At 44.7% G+C, this 18,685-nt stretch overlaps 1 pseudogene; it reads left to right on the top strand.

Annotated features, from left to right (window-relative positions):
• The first annotated feature begins 282 nt into the window (after positions 1-282).
• On the top strand, positions 283-18,246 carry LOC113909273 (annotated as a pseudogene).
• The last annotated feature ends 439 nt before the right edge of the window (positions 18,247-18,685 follow it).

Here is an 18,685-nt window from a genome sequence, read left to right as displayed (position 1 = left end):
ATCTTTTCCCGCCCAAATCCCTAATGCTGTAGAAGAGGACCCTGAGGTACAGAGGTGACATTAGGGCTACCCTCCCCAAATCAGCCTGAGTTTCTCAGACACCTCTGCTGTGCCTTGTACTGTGGCTAAGTGCTGGGGAAACAGGTGGTTTTGGTTTCCGGCTTACCCTCTAGCTGGGGAATGAAAGCTGGTAGGTGCAAACATTTAAAGATAGCATATGGCAATATATCAAATGTAAGCAAGGATGGCCCAGGCTAATGTAATTGGCTGTGCTTTCCCACCATGCTTCACATCACGGTCAGTCTGGTGGTCCAGTTGGAAATGGAGCAAGGGCTGAGGCAGAGCAGAACGGTGAGAGCATCCTCCTGGGGTACAGCATAGAGCTGACCACCCACATCTTCAGTCTAGGTCGTGTATGACAGAACTGGCGCAGGATCCGAGGACAGATCATCCAGCTTAGAACCATGGTGACAGTAAGGTCAGGAAAGCCTGAGGCTCCTTTGGCACGGGACTTCCTTTCTCCCCCCTCTGGCAGCGTCTTTCTGATGGGGGGTGGTGGTGATACAGCGTGGGAGTTAGGAACACAGGTTCCAGAGCCAGATGGACTCGGACAGGAGCCCCAGCCCTGCCACCTTGTCGTGGTATGACTTTGAGTAAGTTATCTCACTTGTAAGCTTCATTTCTTTATCTGCAAAGTGAAAATAATAATTAGTAACTGCCTCATAAAATTTTGTGAAGATCAATTGAGATAATGCATGAACGCAAAGCACACAGCACAGTGTCTGACATAGAGCTACGCTTATTATAAGGATCTATTATTAATATACCCAAATCAACTATGCTGTTAGCACAGTTGCCGATAGCAACGAGAGAGAGAGAGAGAGAGAGAGAGAGAACGTGTGTGTATGCTTCCGTATACTGTGCTCTGCTATTTTAGCCATCAAGGAGAGAGCTGGATTATGGAATCCAATTGGTTGTACAATGAATAGTTCTTTAAATGGCCAAACAACAAATGGTGTTAAGGTGGAAACACAAGGAATATTTCATTTGTAAGTGGTCCTGTAAATCGTTATGAGCTTACCATTTTTTTTTTCCACTAGGCACAACGGAAAACTACATTTCCCAGATGACCTCACAGGTAGGTCCAGATCATGTGACAGGTTTCTGGCCAATAAGATGTGGGAGGGAGGATGTACTCCACTTCCAAGTAGAACAAAAAGCTGACTGAATGATTTCCTTCTCTCTCCACTTTCTTCTTTTTCCATAGTCACATGTTCCAGATGGCAAAACTATTGAATGGAAAGGACACGTATCCCTAAGTCACTGCTTGTAATAGAGCCAAGGAGGGGAGTTGCCTAAACTTTACTGAACGTCCCATGAGCAAGAATAAATTTTCATTATGTTAAGGCTCCGAGATTTGGGGAATATTGTAAAAATTAGTTGTGATTGTGTTTACTTACAAACTGGCCAACTGGAACTATTTGAATGCAAAAAAATGTAAAGATAACAAACATGTTCACACCCAAACCATTCAAAAGCCATGCTTAATAACAACCAGTTTTATTAACAAAATGTACAAGCCATATTTAACTTGGCAAAAAATTAATATATTGCTGGGTTGGTTTTTTTTTTTAAAGATTTTATTCATTATTTGAGAGAGCACACAGAGGGAGAGTGAGTGGAGCTCCCGATGTGGGGCTTGACGATCCCAGGACCCTGAGATCATGACCTGAGCTGAAGGCAGAAGCTTAACAGACTGAGCCACCCAGGGGCCCCTGGGTTGTTCCTTTTTGAATGGTCTGTTATGCAAAAAGAATTAAAAAAAATAGTGCCCCAAAAGGTGGCATTCTGACTTAGGTCTGAGAACAGGATATACTTTAGTTTTGTCAGAAAATGTGCTTCATCATATGCAGATGAGTGGAAAAAAAATTATGTTTCCAAAGAGTACAGATTGATTCCACAGAAAAAAATTACAATGTCAATAGTGATGTCTCTCACGGTGGTGGGGTTGATAGCCAAGTAATTCTCCATATGCCTTATTATATTTTCTAAATCTTCTACAATAAGCATGTATAACTTGTAAACAAAAAGATAAAAAGCCATTTAAAAAGTATTCTTTAAAATTTATTTTATTATTTTAAGTCCTTCATCCTTTTACACATCAATAACCCCTGAAATTACTAGAAAAGGAAAAACAAAACAGGAACAAAACAGATTATTCACATAATAGATTTTGGCAGTCAAACACTTGAAATACAGAGATTTGAAAGGCATAGGCTCTAGTGAGCCAACCACGTCACTACTGCAAATTTTGGGGAGAAAACACACACATGAGCTAGTGGTGCTGGGGGGGATGTTCAAAAGGATCTTAAGCTGAAACAACAGAAAAACCAGAACCTTGGCTGGAAATACTTATGTTTGCTTTGGAGAAGCGACAATGAGAAAAGGTTCGCAATAAGAAAGACACTTCTGGGATGCCTGGGTGGCTCAGTCAGTTAAGTGTCTGCCTTCAGCTCAGGTCATGATCTTAGGGTCCTGGGACTGAGTCCTGGGCTCCTTGCTCAGTGGGGAGTCTGCTTCTCCCTCTGCCTGCAGAGGGAGAAGCTTGGGTTCTCTTGCTTGGGTTCTCTCTCTCTCTCTCTCTCACAAATAAATAAAAAAAAATAAGAAAGACACTTCTGGAGTCATTTCTTTAAGAGCCCTGTAGTGGGTGTCTTTTGAAGGGTCAGCCCACTCTTCCTGTCCACCACCCCGTCTCTTCACCTGGTCTGCCCCTATGTCCGTGTTGTGGAGGGTAGTCAGTGAGGTGGCGGCTCCTCCATCTTCCTTAGATTCTGATAAAATTAAGATGGGAGATCAGAAGACATCAGATACTTTATTCAGCATTCCTCAATACTTTCCCTTTCCACATTCAGTTTCATGAGCCCTTGCAATACTGCCCCCTTTGATTATAGAAATCATAGACATAGGATTAGAAAGAACATTTATAGTCAGAAGAACTGGATTCTCTCACCTGCTTTTGGTGTGACTTTAGTCAAGGTTTTTAATCTTTCATTTAAAAAGATCACAAGAACAAATTTGTCAACCAGGCGTTTGTCCACGAGAATGAAGACACAGGTGTGTCTTTTATTTCAAATGGAGAAGCATGATTGACATTCACTTGGCATTTAGGCCAAACTAAAACTGGAAAGTTTGGAAACCTGGAGTTTACTTAATTTTAGTAGAGGATGAATACAGCTGAAGGGCCCCTAGAGATCATGCGGTCCAACACTCTCCTCCTCTTTCACCTCCAACTTCACTGTTAGAGGTGAGGGAAATGAGGCCCAATGAAGTAACGGGAATGCGCTCGCTTGGCTTTACAGTTGGGTGATATCAGACCCGTCCTCTCCCATGTGACTAAGTCCTTGTGGGGGAACCGAAGCTTCTCCTGCGGTGCTGCCTTGTCTCAGAGCCCATGAAGGTACATCGATACCCCAGGGCTGTGTGAGCTTGCAGTAGGAGTGGACGGTCAGAGCAACCTGAAGAGATGGGCATTTCTCCAGTGGACCTGGCTCTGGACAGTGACACTAGTTCCTTCTTCTGAATAGCTTGACTTTCTAGACTCAGCTTAGGTTTGGCTTTCTCCAATCCCATTTTTGTCTAATTGAAGTTGGGTCATACAGAGCCACCTGAGAAAGTGTGGAACTTTAGCACATGGTTGCAAAACCATCACTGAGCATTTGCTTATGTGCCAGGCACCGGGTTAGGCCTGATGACCCACCTGTGCTTTCTCATGTGATCTTTATAAAGCCTCTGCATATCACTCGCATTTGAGAAAACTCCAGCTCAGTTGGCCCTCTAGATGTTCTTTCTTAGATGAAACTCAGGGTGCCACAGTCAATCCTGTCAGGAGATTGGAGATCTCGGCTGTCTTCCCTCACTGACATGATTTCAATGATCAGGTAATAGAAGAGGTGCTGGTGGCGGCGGTGGGGGGTTTCTGACAGGTAAACCTCCAGCTACCCTGCCCATTGCAGTTCCTTCTGTTGTTCAGTGTCCAAAGCCAACAGGTCCCAGGATCAAGACTGGAGCCGAAGGCAGATGCTTAACTGACTGAGTCACCCAGGCGCCCCCCTCCAAAACCATCTTAACGTTCAGTGAACTATTGCATTACTGAAGGAACTCAATATATTTCCCAGACTATTTATTTGCAATGAATCATGGATCCATCCATTCTGCATGTTTTTGCTAACCTTTTACCTATTTGTGCCTGCCAACAAATATTCAAACTCCTTTCTTTTGTAGTGACCCAGAATTGTCCAAGATAGATGCTAAGTAAATATTTTTAGTTGGGTTCAATAGTCATCTTTTGTGGCTATCCATTTACTCCTTAATTCAGATTAGACTTAGGAACATTAGAATTGGTGCTGAAGATGGTTTTATCTTCTCCCCCAAACCCACTTCCCAGTATTGTGAAAATGAGAAAACAGCAATAGTTGTGAGTTGTCTAGGGTAACTCAGCTCATGGGTGGGGGCACTGGGTTATGACTCTTCAGTCCAGTGCTCTCTGCTCCAAATTGCTGCCTCCAGGCATCTCATGGTGCAGCTTCCACTTTGCTTTCTGGAGGAAACCAACTTCCATAAAAGAAGTCCAACTACCCTAGGATGGCCATGCCATGAGAAGCTCTACCTTGTCATCTGGAGAGGCCACAGAGAGGATAATTCAAGTCTCTGGCTGACAGTCCCAGCTGAGTCCCAGCTGTTCACCGAGACCAACTTGCCAACTACGTGCATAAGGCCATCTTGGAAGTGGACAGTCCAGCTCCAGTCAAGCTACCCCAACTGGGTCCCCATGGAACGAAGGTGAGCTATGCCTATACAACCTGCTTAAATCACAGAATCTTGAACAAAGAAATGGCAGTGCTGTCTTAGGCCATGAAGTCTTGAGGTGGCTTGTTATGTGGAGATAGGTAACCAAAATAGTAGGGCAAAGGCAAAGGGCCACCGGCCTGTGGTTTGAAGATGTGGAGCAAGGGGGTCTAAAAGCAAGTTCCAGGGCAAAGGCTTAGGAATTCAGGGATAGAATTCAGAAGGGGTGGCCAAGATCTGACAAATCAGATCGTCAATGGAGAGTCTGCATCAGAAATTAGACAAAGTGAGGGGCACCTGGGTGACTCAGTTGGTTAAGCAACCGACTCTTGGAGTTTCAGCTCAGGTCACGATCTCAGGGTCCTGGGATTGAGCCCCACGTCAGGCTCTGTGCTCAGCGCGGAGTCTGCTTCAGGATTCTCTTTCTCCATCTGCAGCTCCCTCTGCTTGCATGCTCTTGTGCTCTCTCTCTCTCTCTCTCTCTTTAAAAATAAATAAATAAATATTTTTTTATAAAAAAGAAATTAGGCAAAGAGGAAGAACGGGGGGCAGGCCAAGGAAAGGATGCCCGAGAATGGGGAATGAAATGAGTCTGGGTTTTTTTTAAGGGTCAGACCAAGAAGAATTTTTAAGGGCTTTTTTTTTTTTTGACACTTTCATAGAAATTGTTCAAAAAATACAACTAAAGCAAGTACAAAAGCAAACATTTCTGAAGTATCTGTGATTCTGTCAGAGCCTTGAAACAAGTGTACCTCTCCAGCCTCAGTGGTGGGGGCAAGAGCCATCGGAGATACAACAAAGGAAGGTCAACGTCTGAACAGCCTTGCCCATGCTGGGGAGGGTTCCCATGAAGTCTTAGAGAAAGAAGCAGAACGGATGATCAGGACACACTGTAGTGAGTTGTTTATACAGTAAATTATAAGTAGGCCGAATTTCTTGCAAGGGCCCACATATTCTAATCCAATCTTTGTGTTCTCTTCATAAAGATCTGAGTTAAAGTACCCCTCGAGGTACTATTACATAAATACATACTCGGGAGGCGCCCTACTCAGGTGGTTTCTAATACTCAAAATTTGTAAAAAGCCAGGTAAGCTTTTCCAGAAGTTTATTTTAATTGTGTTTATTTCCAACTGTGTGTGTTATGCGATACATTAGCCTAGCTAATACTTAAAGAAATTGGATTTATTATTCTACCCACCTCTTGCTGCAATCACACAGTTACCCATGTTTAAATATCACCTGTTGGCATTGCTGTATTCCTTAGGAATGTGGCACATTTCTAGTGTCTCAGCAAAGGCTATGCCAAGGATGTCTGCTTCATTCCTTCACAGAGCTGAGCCTGAGCTAAATCATGGAGTGTTCCAAGGGCATTTCCTGTATCTGCACCCCTCTTGATAATGTGTTGCTCCTTTCCCCAAGGGAGACAGGAACATCACATCCCCCAAGAAACTAGCACCAGCCTTCCTTTGCCCACTGAACCGCGCTCCCTCTCAGATCCTTCACGCTCCTGATGCAACCCCTTCCTCAAGAACACTGACTCATCCTCATGGTGACATGGGATGTGATATATACATTTTGCAGTAATTTTTATTGGCATGGTGAAATGTTCACAATATCATTGACTTTTAAAAGGCTACAGAACCATACACTACCCACAGTATTAAAAAATGCAATAGGGCTGGACATTTCATTATTTTAACGATTGACAGTCATGTTTCTCTTCGGGGGCAAACTATTCTTGCTTTAGAAAATAACCTGATGTAAGCCCTTGAGTTAGAAGGGAAGGCCCAAGGGTAGGAGAGTGGGCAGGAGCCTAACAAGAGCAGGAAGTGGCTACGGTGCCCTGCATGAGGCCGGCCAGGATCAGGGAAAGAGGAAACCGGACCAAGGACAGCAGAGCACATAGTGGGTGGAAGTTCTCTGGCAGAGGGAATGGCCAAAGGACATTGAAGGCCTGGAGGGCGCCTGGGTGGCTCAGTTGGTTAAGCGACTGCCTTCGGCTCAGGTCATGATCCTGGAGTCCCGGGATCGAGTCCCACATCGGGCTCCCTGCTCGGCGGGGAGTCTGCTTCTCCCTCTGACCCTCTTCCCTCTCGTGCTCTCTATCTCTCATTCTCTCTCTCTCAAATAAATAAATAAAATCTAAAAAAAAAAAAGAAAGGCCTGGAAAATGTCTTATTTGAAGCTGCTTGCTACAGTGCATACTTCTCGTTCTCCATCTTCAGCTTATCACAGGCATGTTTTATGTGGGTGGGGTTGTATTTGTGCACTTGTGTGTGTTAGGGGTGGGGGTAGATCTGGTAGAGTGGACATAGCCTTTGTGGAGGTAGAATCTGGAACTAAGGACTGACTATGAACAAGGAGACTCCTCATCTGTCTGCAGAAATTTGGGGGGACTTCTTCAAGTCGTGGAATGGAGTTTGCATCCTTTTATCTAGATCTTGAGATCTAGATCAGCTGGAAAGGAGAATCTCATGCTGGGGATAATTTTCCTCTTTAGAGTTTCCTACAATGAGTATTTATGATTTTTAAAATGAGAAAATACTATTTTGAAAAGTGTGCTCATTCTGAGCCTCCCTGGGTGTAGCCATCAAGTTGGGAAGCATTTAACAAATCAATCTCATAAACTAATAATGAATGAAGTGACGTGTGCAAGGATATGCAGATTTTAGCAGGGGGCTCCTGGAGACTCTAATTCTATAAGACAGAGGAATATAATTTCAACCAGAGTGAGAAAAACACCATTCAAACCAAGCAGCTCCATATTTTACCAGCCTGAAGATAATTTTTCCTTTAGCTAAAAATGTGGCTAAGCACTGGAATTGGAAGGAGGGGAGTTATATTTCATGGAGATGTTTGAGAAAAGAAAAAGAGCTCCCCAAGGAATCCAGACACGTACCTGTGAAAATTCGGGCTGTGTTTGAGAGAAATGGCGCTAATATTTCCTAGTGGGTTTTGAGCTATCACGAATTGTTTTGTTTTGGTATTTTTTATTAGACACTGGCAACATTATTCTTTTTTAGCTCGCTGGTATGGCTAAAACCCCAAATAGCTTGAAGCCCAGAATTTGTGGCTGTATGCTTCAAGGGAGCAGGGACCATTTTTATGTTCCCCAGCTGGACTCGGGGCAAAGCCTGAGACTTAGAAAAAGATAATAAGGACTAAGCATAGCCACTGTTATTAAGTGTTTATAATGTCACAGCTCCTGTTCTAAATACTTTGCTTTGGGGGTGCCTGTGTGGCTCAGTTGGCTGAGCATCTGACTCTTGATCTCAGGGTCATTGAGTTCAAGTCCTTGGCTTGAGTGAATTCCCCCAACCTGGAGCCTACTTTAAAAAAAAGAACACCACAACTTTGTTTTCTTACCCTTTTTCTTTTTGGGGAGAATATTAGGGCTTTACTGTCTTAGAAGTCACTCAATAAGTGGAAGGGAGGAATGAAGCAAAAGGAGGAGAGAGGAAGAGAGAGAAGGAAACAGGGAGTTCCTGTGTGAAGTTTGGTCTGGTCTGTAATTTTTTTCTCCCTTGTTGAGAGGATATAGCAGAGGTCAATAATTCCTTCAGAATTCGTTTGGGGACCCCTTGAAAATGAACGACAGGCATTCTCCATCACGTGAAGAAGGAATTGGACTCCTGGCACCCTGTTCCTACCCCACACATTAGCCGGAGCGTTTGGGGGGTTCCGCCTTGAGTTGAAGCTCCCTGCTGAGAGGCTGGCCCGCTGAGCGGGTTCCCGAAGAGGCGGTTCCCATCCCGGGACACAGGAGGGCAGTATTTCAACAGGCCTGAGCTTTACAGCGCTTCGCGAGGTGAGCTCGCATTATCTTCAGCAAAAAGCCTGTTGGACTGATTATTTCAGCTCAAGAATTTTAGAGTCCGGGAGAGAATGCATTTTAATGACTCCAGGGAACGTATCAAATTAAACACATTATCCCGGATTTTCTTCCCTCGCCTGCTCTCACCCGCCTTCTCCGCGGCGTCGCTCTGCGCCGCGTGGGCCCCCGCCCCGGGGCCCCGGATCAGGCCCTCTGCAGAGCATCAGCCCTTGCTAAAAAGCCGAGGGCCAGCAAAGGCCTCCACCGCTTGTCTTGGCGCAGATCCTCCAAGGTCACCTTCCAGCAGGATCAACTTATTGCGTGCCGGGCCAGCGGGTCTGCAGCTGGACAAACCCAGAGCCCGCAGCTGGCACAGGCTACCGAGGACGACTCACTCTTCCAGGAGCTTTACATAGATTATCTCTGATTCCCGACAGCCTTGCAAGAGAAACAGTATCGTTGTGTGGTAGGTGAGGAAACAGACAAGGAGGTTAAAAAACGTGCCCGAGGTCATGAAACGAGGAGGTGCTGAACCGAGACTCACACCCGGAGGTCTGGTCCCAAAGCCTGGAGTATATACTTATCATCTCCCCAAAGCTAAGCCCCATTTCTCTTATCCCTGTAAGAATCCCATGACACTTGGCCAGAACATGAAGTGGACCCGTTAAATGGCTTCCCAGTGGGGACGGGAGGACGGAGATCAGGCTCCTCTGGGCACCTCGAGTGTGAACTTCAAGTTCTATTTATCCTCTATCCTGTGCAGCTACTGGAATGACCTGCCATTTAATGGGTGCTCACTGATGCACAGGACAACTTAATTGGATTTCATTAAATTCGTGGCCACTCGGGTTGACAGATTTGACAGATTTACTCATGATTTTAAAGAAGTTTGTTTCTGTCTCACCTTTATCTAGGAGTTATTTCTGTGGAGCTTCTGGTTAAAACACTCTCAGAAACTGACAAGTTAGTTTTGTAATTGCTTTCTCAGCTTTATTCTCACTGATAAGATATGAGTGATTTTTTTTTAAAGGCAGGACCAACTAATCAATCAAAACAAACATCTGTAATCTGATTTTAGAGCAATCTGCGTGATAAGAGTTGGCCAAGGAGAAATAATTTCCTATCACAGTGGGATAACATGCAAATGAAATTTCAACTCCAGCCTCCCTCACCTCACAGAATGTCAGAGAAGTGCGTGCCAAGCAGCATGTGTTTATGAATGGGAAAAGCCAATGGTGCAGTATTTTCTCTTAGGTTATTCTCAATCTCATTTTCCTAAGGAACTAAATAGCTCTAAACATTTCTAAATATTTCACTCCATATGGCCCAAATCCCAAGCTTTAAAATATCTACCAACTGCCCACAGAAAAGGGTTTTAAAAGAAAAATAATCGATTTTATTGGGAAATTTCCTCAGAAAAGTTTTGTCGGGGGTAAAATATGGGCTGCCTGCTCGGTGAGGTAGCTGACTGTTCACGCAAAGGTCAGACAATTATGTTAGCCATGTCATGGAAGGTGTTGCACTTGGTGGAAAGTTGGACCAGAGGACCCCCTGGGGAATGTTCCACGGACTCCTTACAAAATCCTTATAAACGAAGCCCATGAATGGTGCTTGCCTTTAATCTTAATAAAGTTCACCATATTGTCTTGCGAAGAGCCAGGACCAGTGACCGGTGGGTGACCTCCTCCTCTGTGTCAGCGGAGGGCTCAGCAACCTTCCCCAGACCTGCTTTCCAACTCCCGCAAACCAAGCTGTGAATAAATACTTCAAAGAAAAGCGAGAGAAAACCACAATCATTCAAAATGGGGCACTGCTGAGAGAAATGGGTTAGGACACAGTAGTTGTACCTAAAATGAGAAAGCTCTACGGCTTTCTGTCCTATCTTGAAAACCGGCTAGTTCATGACAGATGCAATTTCCTCAGCTCAAATCCTATAACTCTTTCTTTCCACCGTGAGCCCAAATGCCGTCCCTGTAGCAAGGGCATGGTGAGGCTGATACACACCGACGTGCTCCCCGGAGGCCTGCAGACCCCTGCCAGTTGGTGGTCGCTTCTGGGTGAGGGAGGCAGCTGGCCCCACATAGAGCAGCATCCTCTCCCTCACCTGTTTAACCAAACTTTCTGGAGTGTCTGCTATGTGCCAGGCAAGGTCCTCGGGATGCAGCAGTGAGAACAAGGGAGGGAAGTTTCCTGCTCTCATTGAGCTTATATTCCAGGGGAGGAGAAAGACAGTAACAGAATGAATACATTAGAAATACTAGAGATAATTGCTGTGAAGAAAATAAAACACGGAGGTGGGAAAGTGAGGTCCCGTTCTTCTTTAGAATCGCTGGTGAGGGAGGCCTCCTGGAGGAGTGGCCTGAGCCATGCCAAGAAGCCAGCCAGGCACAAGTCTGGGCAAGAATGTTCCAGGCCCAGGAAACAGCAGGTTCTGAGACCAAAAGGAGAAAACCTTGGTGTGCTTGAGAAACATAAAGAGGACCAGTGAGGCTGTTGGTCGTGCGTGCGGAAGACTGTGATGTGAGGTGAGGTCAGAGGGACAGTGGTTGAATCCTGACTGCTCGTGGCACTGTGTAGACCCAGCCCCAGGCCTATGGAGAAGGGGCGTTTCTGGACAGCCACAGCTGCTGCTTGGTTTCAACCTTTCAGGGTATCATGAGGATCCAGCTATAATTACTGTTGGCAGGAATCCCCACGTTCCCTCAGAAGGATCCCTCACATGGGAGCCTTGAATCTGAAAAGTCAGTTGGGGGAAAAAACCCCACTCTTGTCCTTCATCAACTCTGAAGACCCCTCCAGGATTGTAATGGAAGGCCACCAGGGATTTTTCCCATTATATCTCTGAAACCCATATGAGGGTTTTCCTCAGAGTCCCATCAAAACAGCACTCTTTGCTGCTCTGAACAATTTTAAAGCATCCTGTTATACAGCTAACTCAAGAACAGCCCAGAAGGGGAATGACATCGATGGCTGGGATGTTAGTACCTGGGGCAGCCTCGAACTCTGCCACACACAGCTCCACACCCCCGTCTCTCCCCCCCACTCCTCTCAGGACGCGTGGTTTTCTCCTCCCACTTCTTCGTATTACACTTATAACCTATTCATAAAGGTAGGTGGAGAATTCTGTTTTGGAAGATAGCTTTGAATGGAAACAATCAGAAGACATTTAAAGAGAGTCCCACTGGGGCTGTGCTTCTGGAGAAGGGTCTTCAGACACCAGTGGCTGGCTCCCTTGTACGTGGAGCAAAATCAGGCCCAGACTACTCCCGCCTTTCCTCTCCCATCTTCCATGGTGGTAGTTTCATTTTAGAAGTAAATGTCCGCCTTGCTCTGGCCTCTGCCCTGTGTCCCGGTCTTGCTCTGAGCTGGCTGCCCACAGTCCTGCCAGGTGACCCCAAGGTGGGTGGGGGGGTGGGTCCAGCAGCCTGGGGTTGAATCCCAGCCGTGCTTCCGACAAGCAGTGTGTCTTGGACACGCAACCTAACCTCTTCCAGCCATAGGGCATTCATTTGTAAAACCTCCAGACTTACTTTTAACTACCAGCACTGTCACTGGACTAGGATGGTTAATGGTTCTCCTCGTGTGCAAGCCCTGTACCGGGATAGGTGCTTGGAGGGATCGTGAGACCCCCGTGGTGCGGCGTGGGTGAACCCGGGCGCTGACCTCGAGTCCTGAATCTTAATCTCTGTGCTCTTCCTACTTTCCTGTATGTCTGCGGCCTTCTCCCTGGTTGTCCGAACATGCAGATGGAAAGAGGAAGAAGTGGTTAATATTCCTTTCTGTTTTCTTTTGTCTGACTTCCAAACTAGGTTATTAGGAATCGAAAAGGAAGACCCCGAGGAGAGCAAACCATAGGATATGGCATCACAAAGATTAATAGGAGCTGGGGAGAGAAGGTGACACCCCGCCTGTCTTCCCAGGAGGGAGTAGGAGGGCCATCTGGGATGTGGGGATGGGAAGCAGAGGGTGATCCTGGACACAACTGTGGAGGCAGCCAGAAGCTATGTGAACAAGGGACTGACTTGGGTGAGGGGCGGGGGCGTGAATGAGAGCAGAGGTGACAGAGAGAGGCAGAGCACTGCCCTGCCTTCTGCCCTGCTCACCCCCCGTGGCCCCTGCAGCAGAGAAATGTGCACCAGGCTCCCAGACGTGGCTGAGCCTCCAGCTGTACCGCCTGTGTGGGACGTCTCCCACCCTTGTCACCATTCCGGGACACTAGGAAGCTCTTCCCTCATAAAGTAGTGAGGGGCCTGAACTTACACAGGGGTGAGTGTTGTAGAAAAAAAAAAAAAACCCACCCAAAACTGACCCCAGTGTGTTGCCGGACAGTGGGGAAAATGAACCTTATTACACACGTTATGTAACCAGTTATGATTACCATCAGCACAGGAGGGGGATTGAGTCTGAGGGAGTCCAATTTATAGCATCCTTTCCCCCAGCATGTGGAGCATAATCCAGGAACGCTGAGAGACAGAGAAGCAGTCCGATTTGGGGAGCCCAAAACATGAAGCTTTGACTGAGTGACTTTAGGGCTTTGGTGGGATAAACGCGGGTCATGTGATTTTTTTTTTTTTCTTTAATGCTGGGGGTTCACAGGGCTTTGGTGCACTGTGCGACTAGTTTTTACAGTTATGCGACTGTCTTCTGACGGGTGGGGCTGGGCTGGCATCTTTAGGCCTTTGATTTTTCAGGAAGCGTACTCCAAGGGGATTTTGACCTAGCAGCTAACGGCAGCTTTAGCCACAGGCAAGCAGCTGCTTGTATATAGGCAAGAGGTAGCAAGTGCTGGCCATACCAACATGAAAGCATTGCGTTGGACTCGGTAAACAGAAGGAGCTGAGGCAAGGCTTTGATTAGAGGGGAAAGAAAATGTTTTATGTCAGCTTTTAGGTATAGGGAACGGAACAATTTCCTTATCGCTTGGCTGCAAATCTACAGTACAAGACTTTCAAAAGCAAAAGAAGTTACATTTCATGAGCTCTAAAGATCATTTCTGTGTGAGGTTCTAGCTTTAAAATGATGTGCCAGGCATAAATAGGCAGTGTTAGATCAGCCACACAACCTCGGGTCCTCTCTTATACTATTTTGAAAACTCAACGAGGACCATTTCCAGGGAAAGAGAGGGACATAATACAATGATAAAGTGGTCAACCCACCAAGAGGATGTAAGTATTCTAAATGGATATGAACCTAACAACAGAGATTCAAAATCCATGAAGCACACACTCGCGGAGCTAAAAGAAGATGCAAAGCCACAATTATAGTTGCAGATTTCAACACACTTCTCCGAGTAATAGAAAAAATAGACAGAAAATGAGTGAAGATATATCAGTCTTAACGTTATCAGTCAAGTTGACCTAACTGATGTTTATAGACTACATCATTCCAAAACAGAATACACACCCTTTTCAAAACAGCAAAACACGTTTTCAAACATGAAATAGTCATCAAGATTCTGAGTCATAAGTCTCCATAAATTAAAAAGCTCAAATTTACACAAGAGAAGTAAATTAGCACACACGTTTCTAATTAGGAATTAATTAGAAATCAACAAGAGAGAGAGAAAAAAGAAATCAACAAGAGAAATATATCTAAAAGAGTCCAAGTTAAAAGCGTGTTTTTAAAATAACTCATGGGCCAAAGATCTCACAGAAGATGAATGTTTTTGAAGTGAATGAAATCGAAAGCACAACATATCAAAAATTTGGGGGTGTATTTATTTTTTTATTTTTATTTTTTTTTTGAAGATTTTATTTATTTGACAGAGAGAGAGACAGCGAGAGCAGGAGCACAAACAGGGGGGGCAGGAGAGGGAGAAGCAGGCTTCCCGCAGAGCAGGGAGCCCAATGCGGGGCTCGATCCCAGGCCCCTGGGATCATGACCTGAGCCGAAGGCAGACGCTTAACGACTGAGCCACCCAGGCGCCCCTGGGGGTGTATTTAAAAGCAGTATTTCCAGGGAACTTTATGGCATTAGATGCTTTTAATATAAAAGTAGAAATATTGCAAATAAAAAAAATCTAAACTTCTACCTAAGGAACTAGAAAAAGAACAAAATAAACCTAAGGCAAAAAGAAGGAAGGAAACACTAGAGAGAACACTGGAAATCCATAAAATAGGAAATGAACAAACAATAGAGAAAAACAATGAAATCAAATGCTGCAGAAGGCTGAGTAATGGTTGCCCAAAGACGCCATGATGTGGGAATCTGTACTTTACATGGCAAGAGGGACTTTGCAGATGTGATTTCTTAAGGATCTTGAACTAGAGAGATGATCCTCAATATTGTTTCCCTCCAAATTGATCTGTACCTCCCAAGCAATACTGGTAGGAATTCCCACAGGGATTTTGTAAAAATTGACAAGGTGATATAAAAATGTATATGAAATGCTAAGGCCTAGAATAGACAAAACAATTTCGAAAAAGAAGGATAAAGTTGGAGGACTCATGCTAATTTTAAGACTTTCCATAAAGCTACATCTAATAACGGCAGTGGGGTATTGGCATAAGAACAGACGTGCATATTAGTGAGCCAGAATAGAGTTCAGAAAGAGACCCACACATACATGAGCACTTATTTATTTTTTATTTTTAATTCTTAAAAAATATTTTAATTATTTATTTGACAGAGAGAGAGACAGTCAGCGAGAGAGGGAACACAAGCAGGGAGAGTGGGAAAGGGAGAAGCAGGCTTCCCGCGGAGCAGGGAGCCCGATGTGGGGCTCGATCCCAGGACCCTGAGATCATGACCTGAGCCGAAGGCAGTCCCTTAACCAACTGAGCCACCCAGGTGCCCCAGCAATTGATTTTTTTTAAAGACTTTATATATTTATTTGAGAGAGAGAGCGAGAGAGCACGTGTGTGAGCACGGGGGAAGGGCAGAGGGAAATGGAAAGAGAGAATCTCAAGCAGACTCTGCACTGAACGTGGAGGCCAATGTGAGGCTTGATCTCATGACCCTGAGATCATGACCTGAGCAAAACCAAGAGTCGGATGCTCAACTGACTGAGCCACCCAGGCATTCCTGAGCAATTGATTTTTGACAAATTACCAAGGTAATTCAATGGAGAAGGCACAGTTTTTTACACAAATGGTGTCAGAACAAACTATATGGGGGAAAAATACTTGGACTTTTCTCTCACACCATATAAAAAATTTAACCTGAAATAAATTATAGACCAAAATATAAGAGCTAAACTACAAAATTTCTAGGAAAAAATTTGTTGTGACCTTTGGACAGGCAAAAATTCTTTAGATAGGAACTTGAAATTTGAACATCAAAATTAACAACTTCTGCTCTTGAAAGGACATTGTTAAGATGATGCAAAGGGAAAACATAGCCTGGGAGAAGATATTTGCAAAACATATGTTCAGGAAAATTATTTGTTTTCAGAATATATAAAGAACTCTTATAATTCAATAACACGATGAGACAACCTGATTTTTTAATAGGCAGAAGTTTTAAAGAGACCCTTCACAGAATAAGACAGATGTTTGGGAAATAAGCACATAAAGAGATGCTCGACATCATTGGTCATTAGGAAAATATAAATTAAAACCAAATTGAGATAATACAACATTTCCACTAGGGTGGCTAATATTACATAGACTGTCAAAATCAAATGACAAGAGATCATGGAACAACTAAAACCCTCACACAGTGCTGGGGGTAATGCAAAAATGAGAACAGCCTCTGCGGCGCCTGGGTGGCTCAGTCGGTTAAACATCCGACTATTGATTTTGGCTCAGGTCGTGATCTCAGGGTCCTATAATCAAGCCCTGTGTCAGGCTCCTTGCTGAGCGTGGAGCCTGCTTAAGATTCTCTCTCTCCTCCGTTTCCCCTCTCCAATTGCACACACACACACTCTCTCTCTCTCTCTGAAAAGAAAAAAAAAATGAGAACAGTCTCTTTAAACAACAGTCTGGCAGTTTCTTAAATAGTTAAATATATACTTACAATATGGCCCAGAAATCCCACTGCTAGGTGTTTATCCAAGAGAATTAAAAAATGTGTTCAGAGAAAGACTTGCATGTATATATTCAAAATTGTCTCAATCTTGAAACTACCCAAATAGCCATTAACTATTGGTAGTTGGACAAATTTTGGCACATTCATACTATAATATTACTCAGGGATAAAAATAAGCTGCTATTGATACATGCAACAACCTGGGTGAATCTCAAAAGCCGGACCTAGAAGACCACATACTCTATGATTCATTTATCTAAAACTCTGGAAGACAGAGAGCAGATTAGTGAATCCCATGGGTTGTGGGTGGGAGGAGGGTAGTGACTTCAAAGAGACACAGTTTTTTTTTTTTTTAAAGATTTTATTTATTTATTTGACAGAGAGAGACACAGCGAGAGAGGGAACACAAGCAGGGGCAGAGGGAGAGGGAGAAGCAGGCTTCCCGCCGAGCAGGGAGGCCGATGTGGGGCTCCATCCCAGGACCCTGGGATCATGACCTGAGCCGAAGGCAGACGCTTAACGACTGAGCCACCCAGGCGCCCCCAAAGGAAAGTTTTGAGTGATGATGGAAATGTTCTATATCTTGATGGTCATGGTGGTTACATGGTGATACATTTGTCAAAACGCATCAGAGTGCTGTGAATTGTGTAAGACTAACGAATCACAGACCTGTACCTCTGAAACAAATAATACATTATATGTTAAAAAAAAATAAAAAGAAGATAGTAGGAAGGGAAAAATGAAGGGGGGAAATTGAAGGGGGAGACGAACCATGAAAGACGATGGACTCTGAGAAACAAACTGAGGGTTCTAGAGGGGAAGGGGGGTTGGGGGGATGGGTTAGCCTGGTGATGGGTATTAAAGAGGGCACGTACTGCATGGAGCACTGGGTGTTGTACGCAAACAATGAATCTTGGAACACTACATCAAAAACTAATGATGTAATGTACGGTGATTAACATAATAAAATAAAATAAAATAAATCTTAAAAAAAAAACAAACAAAAAAACACATCAAACTGTCTCCTTAAAAATGGTGAATCTTTTTTTTTTCTTTTCTGGGCCCTGGACGCCTGGTGGGTTCTCAGGAGGGCAGGCTGAGTGGTGAGAAGGACACCCTAGGGGAGAGGAGGACGCGAGGCATGGTGGCAGGAGGAGGTGAGGAGTGCCCTTCTTTGTCAGCCACGAGCATGTGGCCACTCTCCCACCCCCCACAGTCACCCATCTGAAGAGACGTTAGCTGGCCCCCCGGGGCCTTCGGGCCACCTACCACTGGGTCCTCGACAAAATGGAGCTCCTGGTGCCTGAGAAATTGAGGTCCTTGTACAATCACCGGGCAGGTCCCCAAACAGCTTTCCCCCCCTGGGCTCCTATTATGAAACAGGGACTGGTGTGTGTGGGATTGTCTGGCGGATACAGCCAGACCTGCAGAGAAACTCAACTCAACCTGCTGTTGGGAGGGCCACAAGGTTTATTTGGTTAAGATACTCACTTGTAATTATTCCAAAAACCTGGAGTCTGTTTGCTGTTAACCTCTTTGTGGGGACAGCAGAGGCCTCTCAGCTCTTTCGTATTTGGAGATAGAACCAAGAACTAAAAGCTAAAGCAAACAGTTAAGAGTTCCCGACCACCCGAACAATCTAGATTGTTCTAGACATAACCACTGGGACTAAATTGATTTATTATTTGCTTATTGATAAGCTGATAACTGTGCTAATGTTTGGAAGGCATAAAAAAAATCAAACTGTATACTGGGAGCTAATAGTTGATTCAACAGAAAAATAAAGCAAACTTTGAATTTAAAAAATAGTGAATTTTATTGTATATGAGTTATGCCTCAATAAGTCTGATTAAAAGAAAATTTGCTTTTTCTGAAGAGAACTGGGGCAAGAGAGCACTCAAATCATATGCCACTGCTGCAGAACAAGACGTAGTTGGAAGAAGGGCCATTCGGAGCCCGAACCATCAGAAGCTGGGGTCTTGAGGAGGACATGGTGGGGTCTTGTTTCTCACTGGGCCCCAGGGCACAGGTTAGAAGCGGCAGCAGCCTCCGTTC

Source organism: Zalophus californianus, chromosome 6 (assembly GCF_009762305.2).
Source record: "Zalophus californianus isolate mZalCal1 chromosome 6, mZalCal1.pri.v2, whole genome shotgun sequence".
In the NCBI taxonomy this organism is placed as follows: Eukaryota; Metazoa; Chordata; class Mammalia; order Carnivora; family Otariidae; genus Zalophus; species Zalophus californianus.
Note: the sequence above shows the minus strand (reverse complement) of the source record. Positions and strands in the feature narration are given on the sequence as shown.